Genomic DNA, 15,749 nt, shown 5'->3' with positions numbered 1-15,749 from the left:
AAAAGCCTTTTTGAGTGGTTTATCTGGAGCACTTCTGAACTAGTTTAACTTAGCTCTCCAAAATGTGCCATAGCTTATCTGGAGAGCTTCAAAGCGGTTGAACCGAATCTTCAGTTCAGCCCTCTCAAACAGTTTCAGCTTTTTGATTCACTTGAGCTTAGTGCATGCCATGGTCAGAAATCCCAAAAATTCCGGTCATTTTATCCTTGGTCCACAATGGTATATTTTGGAAATTTCAGAATTCAGCTGTATTTTCAATAAGTTTATTAATAATTTTTAATATTGTATATACTATTTTATATTTGCATTATTAATTTGTAATCATACCACTAATAGTAACAACAATTTATCAATCTTTTTCCCCCATTGCATAAAAAAGCAATTTATCAATCTTCTGCGTTAAATTATCATACCCCTCAAAGAAACCAAAGAAGAAGACAAATTGTCAAACTCTTCTATTCAAATTTCCTACTTTGAAAATAGAACAGAAGTTCCTTTCATGCATTGTCATCACAAGATTTTTCTTTGGTAGATAGCATGGCCTTGTAGCATTGTCGTCACAAGGTAGTAGTCAGTACTCAGTACATTAATTAATTAGTTGAAACTTGAAATAAAGCACGCAGGACTCAAGATCAAAGCCTTAACTCTTCAACTCCAAGCTCAGATTGCTCTTCATTAGATGCCCAGGACAATGTTAACGGTAGGTGATGAAAGATGGCAAACTATAATCTTCTCCATCTTCTACTTCTACTGCTAGCGAATGGTTTGCTCTTCCGATCGACGACATACGCTGTTGATTTCGTCTTCAACGGCTTCAACTCCTCCAATCTCTTACTCTACGGCAACGCAACGCTCGTATCCGGTGTTCTCACCCTCACCAATGTCTCTCATTTCCACACTGGCCGGGCCCTTTACACCTCGAAGATCCCCACAAGAATTCCCAACTCTTCTATAGTCCTTCCCTTCTATACCTCTTTCATCTTCTCGATTGAACCCAACAAGGACCAACTCTCCGGCCACGGCTTTGTGTTCATCTTTGCTCCCCACATCGGCATCGATGGCACCAGTTCGTCTCAAAATCTTGGCCTCTTTAACCAGACGGACAACGGCGACCCCAACAACCACGTGCTCGGTGTTGAATTCGACGTGTTCAGAAATCAAGAGTTCAGTGACGTCGATGACAACCACGTTGGTATTGACGTGAATTCCCTCACGTCGGTAACAGCCGCAACGGCAGGTTACTGGGGTGACAAGAAGAGCAGTCAAGAGGAGACCTTTCATGAATTGAAGCTAAAGAGTGGCGTCAATTATCAAGTCTGGATTGATTACTCGAATTCTCTGCTAAATGTTACCATGGTGCGGGCTGGACTGAGAAGGCCTCAGCGACCTTTAATTAGTATTCCTCTCAATCTCTCTGATGTTCTTCTGGATGAAATGTATGTTGGTTTCACTGCGGCGACAGGACAGTTAGTTGAGTATCATAGAATTCTTTCTTGGAGCTTTAGTAATTCAAAGTTTTCCATTGGAGATTCGTTGGTTACTTCAAACTTACCGTCCTTTGTTCATTCTACGGATTCTATTCTTCAGTCCAACAAATTCATTGCTGGAATAATAATAGTCACAATTGTGTTGGCCAGCGCCTGTTGCGCCGTGACATCTCTGTTAATAATTAAAAGGAGGAGGAGGAAGATGAAGCAAAGAAGGGAGGTGGAAGAATGGGAGTTGGAGTATTGGCCCCATCGAGTTGATTATCAGGAGATTCATGCAGCAACCAAGGGGTTCTCTGAAGAAAATGTAATTGGGTTTTCAGGGAACGGAAAAGTCTATAAAGGGGTTTTGACAGGCGGAGAGGAGGTAGCTGTGAAGCGAATTTTGAACCAGACTGGTGAAGGAATGAAGGAATTCTTGGCGGAGCTGTCGAGCCTCGGCCGCTTGAGGCATAGAAACTTGGTAAGGTTAAGAGGCTGGTGCAAAAGAGAGAATGAAAGCTTGATCTTGCTTTATGATTATATGGAGAATGGTAGCTTGGATAAGAGGGTGTTTGACGAATGTGATGAGAGTTTGATGTTGGGTTGGGAAGAAAGGCTGAGAGTGTTGAAGGATGTGGCTGCTGGGGTCTTGTATTTGCATGAAGGCTGGGAAGCCAGAGTCCTGCACAGAGACATCAAGGCTAGTAATGTGTTGCTGGACAGAGAAATGAACGGGAGGTTGGGAGATTTTGGGCTGGCTTACATTCATGGGCGCAACCAGGTAGCCGCCACAACACGCGTGGTTGGAACTGTGGGCTATATGGCGCCCGAGTTGGTGCGGAGTGGGCGGGCATCCACGCAGACTGATGTGTTCTGCTTCGGTGTCTTGATTCTTGAAGTTGTGTGTGGACGGAGGCCTATACAGGAGGGGAAACCACCTTTGGTTGATTGGGTGGAGGGACTAGTGGAGCGAGGTGAGTTGCCGTTGGCACTAGACAAGCGGTTGATGGCTAAGGAAAGGCACGACGTTGAGGAGATAGAGAGGGTGCTTCGTTTGGGGTTGTTGTGTGCAAGCCCTGACCCACATGCTCGGCCGAAGATGAGACAGGTTGTGAAGGTGTTGGAGGGAAGAGATGAGGCGGAGGAGTCTGATCAAGGACAAGGAATGGAGATACATCTGCTTGGCAACATGAATTCAACCCCAGAATTGCCAGAGTTTCGTAGCTTGGATCAAAGAATGCACTACCCTTTTCGACAGTCGCTCTCATCGTCAATCTCTGTCACAACTATCTCAGGATCCATTCTGGAGGGTCGATGAGCGTGTGCCAGAGGGAACTACGTAGTACGTACAACCAAAGCTACAGTTTTCTTCTGAGCCCCATTTAGGTGTTCATGCTTGCTGGGTGAATGGGTAAGAGTCAATTAGTTTCCATTGAGGCGGCTTCCATTTAGTCTCTTTTAATTTCTCCAATTTGAAGCAGTGATTAAGAAAGAAGAAAGGAATGTAATTTGTCAAACTTGAGCATCGATTCAAACCCATTAAAAAAAGAGAAAATCAAAGTCAAAGAAAAGGAATTAAATCTGTCGCGATTCATGCTCTGAATGAAAGAATGTACTTGCATGGGAGTAGCACCAAATTGTCCTTGTTGTTGTCGTCATATGGAGTCATGACCAGATCATCAAAAGGCATTAAAAAATACGTGAAAATTTCCTATCATCCATCAAATAGTTCTAAAACAAATGATTTTATCCGAAAACAAAGAGTTCTTTAGCTTCTTTTTGTGCACTAGCAAAGATATCACTATGGCAATACTTTGAAAGTTTCTGCTTTGTTAATAATAGCTAATCGATCGGTTCAAAACAATGGTGCCAGACTCAGACGGACATGGTTGAACCTGTCATATGGTGATGACCCGAAGATAGGAAAAGTGATCTGTTATAAGTTGAATAGAGACCAGAAAAGGTAGGGGCAGGCCTAAACGTACTTGGGTGAAAATAATAATTTTAAGTACCGATAATAATGTGAATATGGCATTAAAGCGAAAGAGATATTGAAACAGGACTCGATAGCCAACCCTAGGGTGCAACTTAGGCAGGCTTGGGTTAGAATTTTGTTAAAATTTGAATGAGGGTCCCATAAAGTGTAAAATTTTCAAATTGGGTACCCAACTTATGCCTGTAGCCTAGGGGTGCTCATGGTCTGGTTAACTGAACCGTGGGCTTATTTCGAAACAGAACATGTATTATCAGTTTCTGGAAAACCGGTAATCAAAATTAAACTGAAGTTGATCGGTTAACCAGTTGACTATTTCAGTTAATCATTGGTTCGGTTTATTGGGTTTTCAGTTTTTTATATTTATAATATATATTATAAAAAATATATAAATATATAATAAAAACTAGAAATATATATAATATAATATTTTAAATAATAAATAGTATATTATATATTATAAATATATATTAATATATAATGCATATTTATTAATTTATAATATATAGGAAATATAAAATACATAAATACACATAAATATATAGAAATATATGTTTACAAGTTAGTTTGGCTAACTGCTGGTTTTCCATATTGGTTAACCGAAATTGAACTAGTACCTTCGATTTTTTAAAAATACTGAACTGACTGGTTTGGTTAACCAGATTTTTGGTTTGGTTTTTTGGTTTTTCTTGCTCACCCCTACCATAGCCAACTCCATATACCTGGGACAAGGCCTAGATGATGATGATGATTCAGATTCAATTTGTTCATATTTGAATTTGAATATCCAAGATTTAACAACATTAATAAATTAAACTAGAAGTGAAGAAAATATTATAGTATTATTAATAAATGAAACTTCGAAATTGCATATTATGAACTGAAATACCAAATGAATTTAAAATAACTTGTACAAGACTTGAATTCATGACTATTTAGTAAAAACACAACATTGTACAAAGGATGGAATGTTGTTTATTTACCCCCATATGTGTCTTTCTTTTCTTCTCTATTTTTGTATTTATAGCAAGGTTTTATAAACTGACCTGGAAATTTAAATGAAACTCCTTTAATCATTGATTTTTGGGTGAGCGGTTCAACCATTTGGGTTGAAAGGTTCCATCCATTGCACTAATTAAGTATAATATGTATATTATATCATGGCCTTTAGATTAGAGTATTAGGGTTAGATGGGGTGATTATATATGTATATTATTAGAGGAGACAAGAGAGTGAGATTGTGGCCTTCTTCCTCCTCTCTCTCTCTCTCTCACCACCACCAACAACAAATCAATTCTTTTTTCTTTTCCCTAGTAACCAGTCAACCCTCCTATTGGGTCAACAGTTCATTTATAGTTGTTATATAGCCATTTGAGGGGGTTTAAATGTTGAAAATACCAAAAAAACCCCTAATAGCTATAAATAGCTACATTGGGGGGATTTATGTATTTTTTCTGAATGAGGGTACACAAAATGACTTAAATGCCCCCAACAACTATAAACAACTAAGGGAGCATCTTAAGTAAAGTGGTAAATAAATTTTACAAATGAACAAAATACTCCTCTACCAACATCTATAAACAACTAGTTTAGTTTAGGGGGCATTTTGATTAATTCAATTATTTTCAACCCTTATAAATACCTTAACCCTTACCTATTTTCATTACAACAATAATCAACCTCTTTTGTACTCTCATATTCGATTTTTTTTTTGTATATTTTTTAATTTTAACAAGAGGGGGGCTTGTAACTTGCTCAAGTGTTCACTTTAGGAGGTTTAAAGGCTTGCATTCAAGTTGAAATACCGAATCAACAAACCCGAGGCATGCTATTACCAGGTTAGTTGGATTTTTATAAGGCATTAAAGAAAAAAACAACAGCAATTGCTAGGAATATTTTACACTTAAAGAATTACCAGGAAAAGGATTGAAAGCAGTTTGCATTAAATGTAAAGCTGATTTTAGTTATCAAAGTAGTAGTAACAGTGACATATGGAAAAACATATTTAACAAGATCAACATGATTCAACCCAAACCTAAATTGGTTTTGGGCCTGAATCATTTTCTAATTTTCATTATTCCCAAGATAAAATGAGACAAACATTAACTAGATATATAGTTCATGCTGAACAACCATTTATATTTATAAAAGATCCTAGATTTGAAAAATTTGTACAAACATCAATTAACCCTGCATATAGAAAAGTTTCAAGGAACATAACTACATTAGATGCTATCAAAATTTTTGTATATATATATATATATATAAACAAAATTTGATTTCTACTTTGACAGTTTTTCATTCTAAAATTGCTCTTAGTTTAGATGTTTAGTTTTCTTAGTATAATATTAGTTATATTTGTGCAAGTGATCATTCTATTGATGACACATTGGTTTTACATAAAAGAAGTTTATGTTTTACAAGATTACAATGGCTATATACAGACCTAGCTACTGTAGCTAGTATTTTAAATACTATATATAATTATGGTATAGAAGATATTTCAATTACTTTTGGTAATACTAGTAATAATGGTGTAGCTATAAGTATTTTAAAAAATCTCAAATAAGACCTATTTCACAACATGTTCAAAAAATTAGAAGTTGTATTTTATATATTAAATCTTCAAGTAAGAAAAAAAAGATTTTAAAAATTTATGTTATCAATATCGAAAATGTTATAAAAATTTTCTGTTAGGTGTCCAACATAGGTGGAATTCCACCTATGCTATGTTAGAAAGTAGTATATCATATAAAGATGTATTAAAAATTTTTTTATATAGAAAGGATACCAAATAATGTAATAATTGATTTTGATTGGGACATGGGAATTTGCATAAAAGAATTTTACATATATTTGATGATTGTATAGAAAATATTTTGGTATTTATTATCCATTTTCCTTTATTTTAATTAATAACTTGTATTTAATTAGGGAGTGTTTTGCAAACCCTAGAAGTGAAGAATATTTTGAAAATATTTTTGAACAAATGGAAATTAAATTTAAAAAATATTAGGAATATATTTCTCCTTATTATTGCTTAATTAGCTACAATATTAGATGTTAGGATCAAACTAGGAGGTGTAGAAATAATACTTAATTCATACAATGAAAATATGTAAACAAATATTAACATAGGTAAACAAAATAAAGAAATTAAAAATATTAATTGATATGTAAACAATATATGAATGTAAAATTAGAAAAGCTAGTCCAATGCCACGTATTGAACCTAATAGTAGTGGTAATTCCATATCAGGAAGAGCTAAGACGTAATCTTTAATAAACAGAGACATTGTTAATTTCTTCATCTTATTCTTCTTCAAGTTTGTCTTTGAATGAAATTGATTTTATTTACAATATATATATATATATATATATATATATATATGTATAAGTTTCTTTACATATAAGGAAATACATAACTTTGATATTTTAGCCTGTTGTTTTAGTGCAAAAAATAGAGTGTTGAATGAGAAAAGAAACCAGATGATAGATGAAATATTGGAGATGCATGTCTAAAAAATTGTTTAGATGGAGAAGATAGACTGCAAGGTAAATGAGGATATTACACATCATCCAGTGTATCACTAGATGAAGAAGAAAGTATATTTTGTAATTTTGTAAGTTGTGAGTTATTTGAAAATTTTCTGATCAATTTTCTTATGACATTTTGGTGCATATGGTTTAATTTTAGGATCATGTAAGAATTGCTTGGTTTCAAAGGAAAAGTAAATAAGTTATGACTTACGAGTGACGTACCCTCCCAATCCCAAACGAGCTATTGATACACGCAGCTATGAACCTGTAAAAACTTCATTCCATTTCCAACGTAAGAAGATTGAAGAAATCCTCCAGGCACCGCTGTTTCTTCTCGAAAGTCGAAAGCCGTCAGCCCACCAAACAAACTGGTGTCAACCCCACATCGAACCGCATAACTTTTGGGCCATCCATTCATAATTAATTTGATTATATTAAAGGGAATCCACCTGGGCTCTATAGATTTGAACGTCCAACCTTGTCTTTATACCCGGCTTTCATTCCCAACAGCCTGAACTCTATATAAGCACCAATTCCATGTTCGATCATAATTCCCTTCAAAACTCGAAACTGCTAGGAAATGGCAAATCATCTTCTCCATCTATCTCTATCTCTGCTACTGACCAGAATCCTTCTTCTCCGATCAACTTCAGCTGTTGATTTTGTCTTCAACGGCTTCGATTCCTCTGATATCCTACTATTTGGTAATGCATCACTTGAATCTCGGATTCTCGTTCTCACAGATACCTCGGCTTTCTCCATTGGCCGTGCCCTTTACAGTACGCGTATCCCCACGAGATCTCCCAACTCCTCTGCACTCCTCCCCTTCTACACCTCCTTCATCCTCTCCATCGCTCCAGATGACAACCAGCTCTCCGGCCACGGACTCGTCTTCATCTTTGCTCCCACCACTGACATCAACGGAACAAACTCGGCTCAGCATCTCGGTCTCTTTAACCGCACCAATGACAACAACCCCAGCAACCATGTCCTCGGTATAGAATTCGATGTGTTCAGCAATCAAGAATTCAACGATATCAATGACAACCACGTTGGCGTTGACGTGAATTCTCTCGCGTCGGTGACTGCCGAACCTGCCGGTTATTGGGGTGATAAGACGGCGATGAACAATAATCAAGATGACACCTTTCATGAATTGAAGCTCAACAGTGGCGTCAATTATCAAGTCTGGGTTGATTACTCGAGTTCTCTGCTCAATGTCACCATGGTGCCTGCTGGATCGAGAAAGCCTCAACGACCTTTGATTAGCTTTCCCGTCAATCTCTCCGAGGTTTTTCTGGATGAAATGTATGTTGGGTTCACTGCGGCTACGGGACAATTAGTGCAATATCATAGAATTCTGGCATGGAGTTTTAGTAATTCAAATATTTCCTTTGGAGATACGTTGGCTACTTTCAACTTGCCGTCCTTTGTTCCTTCTGAGGTCTCCGCTTTTCCATCCAAAGGATTTATTGCAGGAATTACGGTGGCTGTAGTCTTGTTTATCGGTGCCTGTTGTGCTATGGTTTTCCTATTTCTAGTTAAGAGGAGGAAGAAGAAGAAGGTGGGGGAGGGAGAGGAGGTAGAAGAATGGGAGTTGGAGTATTGGCCTCACCGAATTGATTATCAAGAGATCAGCGCAGCAACCAGAGGATTCTCTGAAGAAAATGTAATTGGGTTTGGAGGAAATGGGAAGGTCTATAAAGGGGTTTTGGCAGGAGGAGTAGAAGTTGCTGTAAAGCTCATTTCACACGAAACGGATGAAGGAATGAAAGAATTCGTGGCCGAGGTGTCGAGCCTCGGGCGACTGAAGCACAGGAACCTGGTAGGATTAAGAGGTTGGTGCAAAAGGGAGAAGAGGAACTTAGCTTTGGTTTATGATTATATGGAGAATGGAAGCTTGGATAAGAGGGTGTTTGAATGTGAGGAGAGTGTAATGTTGGGGTTGGAGGACAGGATGAGAGTTCTGAAGGATGTGGCTTCTGGGGTGTTATACTTGCATGAGGGTTGGGAAGCCAGAGTCCTGCACAGGGACATAAAGGCTAGTAATGTGTTGCTTGACAGCGATATGAATGCGAGGTTAGGAGATTTTGGGCTGTCTCGCATCCATGGCCGTGGCCAGGTGGCTACCATCACGACACAGGTAGTTGGAACTGTGGGATATATGGCGCCTGAAGTGGTGCTGAGCGGCCGGGTGTCAGCACAAACCGATGTGTTCAGTTTTGGGGTATTGATTCTTGAAGTTCTGTGCGGGCGGAGACCCATAGAGGATGGGAAGGCGGCTCTGGTTGATTGGGCATGGAGCCTAATGGAGCGTGGGGAGTTGTTGTTAGCTCTGGACGAGCGTTTGATCAGGGCTGCTGATGAGGGCGGTTTTGAGGCTGAGGAGGTAGAGAAGGTGCTTAACTTGGGCTTGCTGTGTACAAACCCTGATCCGCATGCTCGGCCGACGATGAGACAAGTGATGAACATGTTTGAGGGAACAAGCGAGGTCGAGTTTAAATGTTTAGACATGGAGAAGCTTCAGCAAGCAGTTGGGGAGCTCAGCCTCAGCTTCCGAGGTCTATTGGACGATTCTTTCTCCCTTACCAATAATGGCTCCATGACTTCTTCAAGTGACCTCTACCCCTAAGGCTCACTCACCAGAAGAGGTCCATCCCAAGATGCATGCAACAAGATTACGTACTACCACAAGCAGTTTGTTCAGGTGATGTTTGTGGGGGCTCAAATTGATTCAGTTCCACCTCCAAATAGGCCAATAATCTAGCTAGCCCAAGCAAAATTTGACCAAGAGCAACCAAATTAAATCAAAGCCAGCCTATATGCAGTAGTGGGATGCAGTTGAAATTGTGACTAGGAAGGAGTCTGTGATTTTAAATTGTTCGACGGCTGGCTGCAGGCTACTTGATAATTAATTAAACCTCCAATTTGGACCATATATAATTAAAGAACTTGGTGTGATTTTATGTACGTACGGAGATTTAACAATTTCTTTTATTAATTTGTTGTGTGTAATCTAAGGAGACAAAAATAGTCAAATTAAGAAGATGAATGGGGACGGGGAGATGCCTCTAGATCTGTACGAACAAAATCAATATTTGTTTGTTTCTGCACGAAAATTCTAAGAATTGCTCTATAATTTTTCTTTCAGTAGTGAAATGATTTTTCCAAGCTAGCTAGCTTAATTGAAAGCAATCATTTTCAACGATAAAAAGAGCAGGGATAACATTTTGGTACGTGGATGTGTAAGCATCGCTCAGGCCGAGACAAACCATTTCAAACTCGCCTACGCCTACAGCTAGCATTCATTCATTCAACTAAAAAGAAATGTTATTCATGCTGAGGTGAGAATGAAGTATATATATATATATATATATTTGTTGGTTCGGTCTACCTGGTCCAAAGAATATTTTGGATCATTTTCGATCAGTTCAGAAACTGTTCAATCTGTTCAAATTTCTATTAATTTAAATTGATTTCAACTCAAACCTGGTCCATTAACGTTTATGTTCTTATTCTTTATCAATGAATCAGATATTGGTTCAATTCAATCCAATATGTCATATTGGTCTATCCAATTCGTCCAAATTCAACATATCTTATTGGTCCATTTAATCCGTCCAAATGGATTTTGAGTTGAACTCCGTCCAACCCAAAACTGGTCCATTGACACCCCTACTTCCAAAGAAAAAAAATGGGTCGTGTTTTGCTTCTTTGAAAGCATCAGATCGAAACACAATTAATTGTGAGAAATTAATTAAGCTGTAATGATCCATATGAAAACAAAGAAAAGAAATAATCTAACATTTTTCAACATGTTGCATGTAGATCAAAAGAAAATTTTGTCATGTTAAATGGAGCCCTTCAAATGAAAGAAAATTAAAAAATATATATATAAACTTTGATGCATCAATCCATCGGGACGGGACGACCACAATTGCATGGATAGCAAGAGACCACTTTGGCAGAATTTAGGGCTTAGGAACCGACAAACCAAGGTTTTCGAAACTCCATTGATATTAATGGTTTGACCGTTTGGCTTGGGAATCATTCAAGTAATCGGTTTTATTTTATCTCAAACCCGGTTTTTGGTCAAAAACATTGAAAAAGTCAATAACCCGTTGATCTAGGTAGTTGAACCGTTAACTTGTTCAACAGTTTTGACCGTTTTCTATTTTTAATTCTTTTTTATTTTTTTAATTTATTTGTCAGAATGGTCCGTCTATTCAAAACGGATGATCGGACTCTTGACCTAGAAACCGATGACCAGAATGATTCCGTTTAACGTTGTGACAAACTATTAGCAGCTAAAAAATCTATTGGAATGGCTTTGACTTCGAACACATGAAGTACTAAGATGATTGTCCTAACGCAAGAAAGCTATTTGAAAGCATTAGAATTAATCATGCTAATTGTTTGATTGATTCCATTGTTAGTGGAAGTCCATTAGTTGCCATGGTCAAGTGGTGATTGAGAGGTCAGACTTTCGCTTTTGTAGGCAGTTCTATCCCTGCTTTTGTTAGAGGTCAGATTTTCAGACTTTCGGATTTGTTACATTACTCTAGCCGGTGGAATTGTCTGTCCTTAAGACTTATCTACTATTAATTTGTTAGAATCGAGAAAAAGATAATAACAACAAGCACCAGTGGTCTAGTGGTAGAATAGTACCCTGCCACGGTACAGACCCGTGTTCGATTCCCGGCTGGTGCATCCCATATGATAATAAGCGGGGATAGCTCAGTTGGGAGAGCGTCAGACTGAAGATCTGAAGGTCGCGTGTTCGATCCACGCTCACCGCAATCTCTTTTCTTCTTTTCTAATTTTTTTTTTCTCTTGAGTGCTTGTTCTTGTGTATATTTTATTTGGGGAAATAAGTTGTAAATGAAGTGCTATTGACACTGATTTTATTTGTTGAAATTGCAATATTGGGCATGTACTGTTGTTTTCGAGGCTACTCCAAACAAATTGCAATATTGGGCATCACTGCTGATCTGAATAATGGTTTTTAGCTGTTTTTTTTTATTTTAATTAATTTTTATTATTTTTATCTTTTTAAAATTAGAATGAGCCATCTATTCAAACTGTGATTGATTTGTCAATCCAGAAACTGGTGGCTAAAGTGATTTTGGCTCCGGATTAGTTTTTAAAACAATGTTCCCAAACTTAACTTATTCGATCATCAATGGAGGGGATGTGCATTTACGGATAACAGATGGCAGTGGACTAATGTGATTGGTACCTTCAATTTCTAATTGCAAATTCACTCCATGTCTAGACCCAATTTAAGTCGAAGAAGGGTCTGTTTGGTTTTGTATAATAGGTGCCTGGAAAAGGAATGATAATGGGGTGGGGGTCATATTCCCCGTTCCTATGCCCAATTCTGAAATTAACCCCCACCCCCGTCTCCGATCCCCATACAAATGGGTTCTCTATTAAAATTTTACATTATAAATAATGTTTTAAACATGTTTTGATATATATAAATAATATATATAATTGAGGTTAGGGTGGGGCAGAGACCTCAATCCCCACCCTTGACTCCATCTGGTCGGGGAAGTCGGGTCCCCGTCGGGGATGGGGAAAATTGCCACCCCTAGCCTGGAATTGGAATTTGAATGATCCATTCCGTTTCTAACTGTTTGGTTGGAATGGGATTCTTGTTCTCATTAATGTGATTCTCTCATATAAGGGGGGGGGAATGCCCATTTTAGTCTCCCCCTTGAGAACAGAATTTCCATTCAAGAGTCTATCAAGAAGTAAAGAACTCATGACAAATTCCAAAATCCTAATATTAATAAATTAATAATATATTATTAAAATAATAATAAAATATTAATATATTAATAATAACAAACAAGGATATTAATTATTAAATATAATAATAATACATATAAGTAAAATATTAATACACTATAATTAATGTAATAAAATAATAATATATTAATAATTAAAAACTATTAATAATCTAACTCCATCAATCAACATGACATCCAAAGTGATCTTGAGGATATATTCAATGAATACGTAAAGAACAATTTTAGAGAGACAGATTTTTCTTAAGCATTTAACTTGCCAGAATAATGAAAATGTCATCCAAATACACCCAAACAACGGCAAAGCCAAAATCCATGGTGCTTGCTTATATTTTGGTGATGAGATTCACCTTGATGTAAATATGTCTTTTTCTTGTTGGCCCATTTTACATTTTGTACTAAGCTCTTATTTTTTGGGTTAAATTTGCGTATTGAATGAGTTAGGGGTGCTTTCCAAACCGAACCGGTATTATTGGTTTTTGGAAAACCAGTAATCAAAACCAAATTGAAGCCAATCGGTTAACTTGTTGGTCAGTTTGGTTTATTGGTTTTTTGATATTTAAAATATATATCATAAATAAATATTAAATATATAATATAAATAGTAGAAATACATATAAAAAATTATATTATAAATAATAAATAATATATTATATTATAAATATATATTATAATGTATAGATAATATAAAATATATATGAAAAATATGTAATATACATAAATATATTATAAACTATATTACCTATAAAAGTGTGAATAAGGTATTGGTTTCTAGAGATTTTCTTTACTAAAATACCCCTTCTCTTGAATTTAGTTCACCTTCATTGTAAGGGTAGAAAATGTAATTAAAATAATACTATTAAATGCATTCAATTACCTTTCATTAAGTTTCACATTTAAGTCATTAAATAAATCACATCTGAGGAATGGTGATTTGGTGCGACCTAGCAAGAAGGGGACACGTGGACACGACCTGACTAAGGGATGACAGCTCAGCCTAGCAAGACTAGTTCACAATGTTTGAGCTCGTGTGTTCGGTCACCTCGGCACAGAGTCACCTCGGACAGGGTCACCTCGGTATCGAGGCACTTCGGCGTTCAATCCAGCTCGGAGCTAAAAGAACCGAAGTATCAGCTCGGGGCTACCGACCCGAACCGCCACGTACCGACTCCGGAAGTTCCTCCAATAGATCCTAAACCTCACGGGATCATGCCATGTAACGGCGGGCCTAGTCTTCTCCCCGCCCGGATCGGGTGAAATTGATAATCTTTATTAATTGATACGTTACTCCCCAATTAAAGCGGAAATGGATCCTCTCAGGACGAAGATCCCGGAACCGATCTGCAAAACCCGCGAGAGCTCGACTTATAAAGGCACCAACCCTAATGACATAAGGTATGCGTGATTTTTCTACTCTCTAACTCTCTATCTCTCAAAGTTTTCAGCTCGCACCACAGTATACTAACTTAAGCATCGGAGTGACCTCGCCGGGTTAGCCACCCCGAGTTCTCTGATCCGCTGTCTTGCAGATTCACCTAGTTCGCTGCTCGATTGGAAGCCAGATCATCCTCCAGTAGGGAGTAGTCAGATCGCGCTACATCAACATCCTTCTCATTGAATCCAATATTAATACTTTTGTTTCTCACTATTAAATTCTACTAATAAATCTATACTCAATAATTATTAATACAATGAAGTTTGATATTTTTAAAATAAAGCTAGAAATGAAATCATATTTTTCCATCTAAGTGGTGGGTAAGTAGTTCAACCATTTGGTCAAATGGATAATTCCATGATGTCATAAGTAAATAATAAAAATTTAGAAATGCAAAAAATAAAAAATATAGAAAATTGGACACAATTTTATTATTATATATTTGTCATATTAAAAAAAAGTATGATAGGATAAACATAATTTTATTAATGATTGACACTAAATATACAACTTAAAACCGATGGAAAATGAAACAATTTTCCCATCTAGGGGGTGGGTTAGTGGTTCAACAGGTCAAATGGGATAACTCATGATGTATAATTAAAAATAAAAATTTTAAAATAGAATAATACAAAAAATACAAAACAATTTTGGGCACATCTATTATAGGGGTGAGCATAATTTGGTTAGAACCCAATTGAAAATTTTGACTTTTCTATATACATTATTAAAATTTGGTTTTAATCGAAATAACTAAAAGCCAAATAAAAAATGTTGGTTTTTCTATTATTCAGTTTCAATTTGATTTTTATTTTTAATTTGGTTTTAAAAATTTCCTATTTGTTCGGTTTGGTTCGGTTTTTAACCGAATAAACCGAATGTTCACCCCTACATCTATAATATTATATCTTAATCATATAAACAAAAAATAAGTATGATGAATAATAATTATTTTATTAGTGATATAAATTAAATGCAAATTTTAAAATCAGCATGAAGATGAAACCATTTTCATATCTAGATGGTAGGTCAATGATCTAATCTTCCAGGTAAAATGTATCAATCTATGATGTCATAACTAAGTAATAAATATTAAAAAATATATATAGAATCTCAAAGAAAAATATAAGCTTTGTATAAAGCATTTTGATACAATTCTAATGTTATGTATTCATGATATTAAATATGAAAGTAATAATTACTTTTATTAATGATGAAAATGGAATACAAGATTTAAGTAGAAAATGCAATTAAAATAATACTATTAAGTGCATTTAATTATTACCTCTGATCAAGTTTCACATTTAAGTCATTAAATAAATCACATTCTCTCTCTCTCTCTCTCTCTCTCTCTCTCATTCAATCCAACATTTATACTTTTGTTTCTCATCATTAAATTCCACTAATAAATCAATACATAATAGTTATTAATATAATGAACTTTTATATTTTTAAAATAAACCTAGAAATTAATGAAATCATATTTTTCCATCTAGGTG

General features: G+C 36.2%; 2 non-coding genes and 2 pseudogenes across 2 annotated transcripts; all 4 read left to right on the top strand.

Moving 5' to 3' along the window:
• Window positions 1-561: 561 nt before the first annotated feature.
• Window positions 562-3,094, top strand: LOC104608263 (L-type lectin-domain containing receptor kinase VII.1 pseudogene; annotated as a pseudogene).
• Window positions 3,095-7,576: 4,482 nt separating this feature from the next.
• On the top strand, window positions 7,577-9,972 carry LOC104608261 (L-type lectin-domain containing receptor kinase VII.1 pseudogene; annotated as a pseudogene).
• A 1,669-nt stretch (window positions 9,973-11,641) lies between these two features.
• Window positions 11,642-11,712, top strand: TRNAG-GCC (transfer RNA glycine (anticodon GCC)). The gene has a single exon. It is a non-coding gene; the product is annotated as a tRNA-Gly (tRNA).
• Window positions 11,713-11,728: 16 nt separating this feature from the next.
• On the top strand, window positions 11,729-11,801 carry TRNAF-GAA (transfer RNA phenylalanine (anticodon GAA)). The gene has a single exon. It is a non-coding gene; the product is annotated as a tRNA-Phe (tRNA).
• The last annotated feature ends 3,948 nt before the right edge of the window (window positions 11,802-15,749 follow it).

This window comes from Nelumbo nucifera, chromosome 1 (genome assembly GCF_055504915.1).
Source record: "Nelumbo nucifera cultivar China Antique chromosome 1, China Antique-T2T, whole genome shotgun sequence".
NCBI classification, from domain to species: domain Eukaryota; kingdom Viridiplantae; phylum Streptophyta; class Magnoliopsida; order Proteales; family Nelumbonaceae; genus Nelumbo; species Nelumbo nucifera.
Note: the sequence above shows the minus strand (reverse complement) of the source record. Positions and strands in the feature narration are given on the sequence as shown.